The sequence below is a fragment of the Hylobates moloch genome, unplaced genomic scaffold (genome assembly GCF_009828535.3).
Source record: "Hylobates moloch isolate HMO894 unplaced genomic scaffold, HMol_V3 SCAFFOLD_1, whole genome shotgun sequence".
Classification (NCBI taxonomy): Eukaryota; Metazoa; Chordata; class Mammalia; order Primates; family Hylobatidae; genus Hylobates; species Hylobates moloch.
Genome location: NW_026652276.1, coordinates 230,190,569 through 230,194,115, shown reverse-complemented (window position 1 = coordinate 230,194,115; position 3,547 = coordinate 230,190,569). Strand labels below are relative to the sequence as shown.

Genomic DNA, 3,547 nt, shown 5'->3' with positions numbered 1-3,547 from the left:
AACCAAACAAAGGGCAGAGTTCCATCTTTAAAAACTAAACAGGCATTTTGGACAACATGTTCTTGGCAATGGAACCTAGACAACATTTATCAAACATGGTAGGGAAAGTTCTCACTCTGCATTACAAAAAAGACAGCCAAATAACAACTGTTACAGAAATGAAATGAGATGAAAATTTTTAAATAAATTGTTTAAACTATTTTCTTAAAGAGACTTCCTCTACTGCCAGAGATCTTGAATAGCCTCCTGGTCAGTCATCTGGAAGCAATTCCTCACATAACTGATGAACTTGGCTTCCACTGTGGGAATAGAACCACTTTTTCTATACTTGCTTGCATTTTTGCTTTAATGTCTTCTACAGAACTAGGTCCTTTTGGTGTTTCAGGAGTTTTTTGCTGTTTTTTGAAGGATTCTTGTCCATTTGATCTTGGTATTGATGGTGGTTTTGAGCCTTTTCCATTCTGATTTGACTTTTGTGCATTTTTGGCTGGAGTATCTCATATAGATTTCTTCACTAGTGTTTTCCTTCAGTTTCCTTATCATCAAAATCATCACCATCATCATCTTCATCAGCAGCAAGTTTTACTTTTTTCTGTGGAAGCTTGCTACCACGCCAGGGGCAGACTGCTTTCCAGATATACTTAAGAGCTTCACAACCTCCTTGTCTTCATCTTCTGACTCTATCTTCCTCCACAGCTACTAAGTGCTGTCCACTAATATGCACTGGCCCTGAACAACACTTCAACTGTAAGACCACTGGTGGTGTTATTTCAAAGCCCCCAAGGGAAACCGTTGGCTGTACAGACATTTTCAAAGTTGCCAGTATTACTTTAATTGGACTGCCTTCGTAATTCATTGCCTCTGTTTCAGCAATGTCCAATTCATCTGCTGCACCATCCCCTAAATTGATTGTTGTTAAAGATAATTGGTGTCCATTTTCATTATTATCCACCTTAAAGTGATAATCTTTGTTGGCCTTTAGTTCACAACTGAAAAGATAGTTCTGGGACCTCAGGGGCCTCATTGCCATGTCCACGAATCTTCCATCAGGTGGTGGTACACACTTAGGTGGGAGAGAAGGTGGATGGAGATAAATGACCACTGCTCAAGAGAACAGCCGCACAGGACGGAATCACACCAGAGTGATCTCAGCTCACTTTAACCTCTGCCTCTTGGGTTCAAGCAATTCTCATGCCTCAGCCTCCTGAGTAGCTGGGATTACAGGCATGTGCCACCATGCCCTTTTTTTTTTTTTTAAGTAGAGATGGGATTGCACCAGGTTGGCCAGGCTGGTCTCAAACTCCTGACCTCAAGTGATCCACCCACCTCAGCCTTCCAAAGTACCAGGATTACAGGCATGAGCCACTGTGCCCAGCTGAGCTTCTTAGATTTTTATATTCATGTCTTTCATCAATGTTGGGTAGTTTTCAACTATTATTTCTTCAAATATTCTCTCTGCCCCATTTTCTCTCCCTTCCTTTTCTGGGAGTCTCACAATGCATATGTTGGTCCACTTGTGGTGTCCCACAGGTTCCTTAGGCTCTGTTCACTTTTCTTTATTCTTTTTTCTTTCTGTTCTTCTATATTAATTACCTTATCTTCTGTGTTTGCCATACTTTTGTCTTTCCATGTTTTATGATGGATAGTTTCTCCTCCCAGTGTTTTAGTTCACTGATTTTTCTCATTGGCTTAATCTATTTATTAAGAAGAGCATAGGCCTATTCATTGAGTTTTTAAATTTTAGTTATATTTTTAGACATAAAATTTATATTTTGTCTTAAAATCTTCTAAGTTACTTTTCATGCTTTTAAATTTCCTATTGAAATTTTCAAGGTTGGCTTTTATCTCCTTGAACATAGTAACATTGTTATTTTATAATGTTTCTGGTAGTTCTAATATCCAAAGTCCCTTTCTTTAGTTCTGTGGTCTGTTATTTCTGTTTATTCTCATTCATAGCTTTTTGCTTCCCTGTGTATTTGGTTATCTTTGGCTGTATGCTAAAATTTTACTTTAAATTGTATTTGTAGAACTAATCTAAGGTCAGGGATAATAATATCTTCCTTTATTTGCTTTTTCCAAGTATCTGAGCAATCAGGACACCTTAATATAATTTCAAGGTTTGAGTTTTCCTGAGCCATTCAAAAGTTAAAAAGCCTAGCCACAAATTCTCACAGTGGCTGAATTTCTTTCCATTCACTCTTACCCCTTGAGCTCCTAGTCCAAAGCCAGATTTGGTCTCATCAATGTCTATATTCTAGTTGGGCCCAGAATTCTGACTTGTATCTCCCTAGTTTTGAGAGGCTCCCAAAAGCTCCGCTCAGCTTCTCAGCTGCCTCTTCTGAACTGAGAAATACATTCAGGGCCAAAGCAGCTTTTAGTATGGAGATTTAAATTTCTGCTTCCCATCATTTCCAAATCTACATCTGGTATTTCCCACGTTAGCTCTTTGATACTTTTAATGAGATGTTTTTCATATTTTCTGAATTTTTATTTGTCCTCATATAAAAGATTATTTCAAATTTCTTTGTTCATCAAGGAAAGTAGAGAATTCTCTGAAGATTTGTTACAGCCATTTATATGTCTTAAATATTTTATCTGAATTTGTAAATATAATATAAAGTAGGGTCTACTTCTAGGTATTCTCATCAAGGAAATACTGACCCAGGGTAAGAAATAAGAAGTGTTGGGAGAGAAGAAGGGAGAATCAGGTGGCCAGAATCTGTGGTAGAGGCAGCACCCTCAAGAAATTCACAGACAGAGAAGAGACAACTTTTGACATGGCTTTCAAATCATTATAGTTGCCTCTGGGAAGTAGGAAGCTGCATATACTTCCTTCATACTTCACAGTAAGTAGTAGCAAGATCAAAGAGATAGTCTGTGCCTTCTTCCTGGAGATTACAGTGAGGTTGAGGAAATGAGATACTGAGAAAGAGTGAAGTCTACATATAGACCATGAAGGGCAAGAGACCCGGAAGTGGGGCTTGTCTGGGCTAACTTGGTCAGACTCTTCAATCAAATGTGAGCCTAGTAGTTATTATATTATCTGAGTGATGATCAGGGGAGGATTCTTAGACCTTGTCCTGATCCAGACACTAAATTTTATCCTAAAATAAAGCACACCAATGGTCACATGTGGGGAGAAGGGGCAGAAATCCCAGTACTACTTCAGTGATTAAAACGAGTAGGGGGCACCTGGATTTGAACCAGGGACCTCTTGATCTGCAGTCAAATGCTCTACCCCTGAGCTATACCCCCAGCACTTGCTCTGTGTCTTAATTTCACCTTTACAACTGTGCAGCTGATGGCTGTTTCTGGACTCACGGCCATGCTCCTGAGGGGTGTGGGAAGCCTGCCCATAATAGCCTGGCCCTCACTGCCATCACTCACTCCCTGGTCTACCTGTGAACACCTACTGAGCATATTTCATGTGTCAGGCATATCTTTACCTCTGCCATCCCTGTTCCATCTGCCTTGCAGTGGGCAGTCACTGGCTGTCCCAGCTTAATAGAAGCCTGGTTCCCCTCCTGCCTTCCTGTACTAGAGTGCT

At 39.9% G+C, this 3,547-nt stretch overlaps 1 non-coding gene and 1 pseudogene across 1 annotated transcript; both read right to left on the bottom strand.

The window, feature by feature from the left end:
- Positions 1–204: 204 nt before the first annotated feature.
- Positions 205–3,327, bottom strand: LOC116813185 (nucleophosmin-like; annotated as a pseudogene).
- TRNAC-GCA (transfer RNA cysteine (anticodon GCA)) lies at positions 3,184–3,255 on the bottom strand. The gene has a single exon. It is a non-coding gene; the product is annotated as a tRNA-Cys (tRNA).
- Positions 3,328–3,547: the final 220 nt, after the last annotated feature.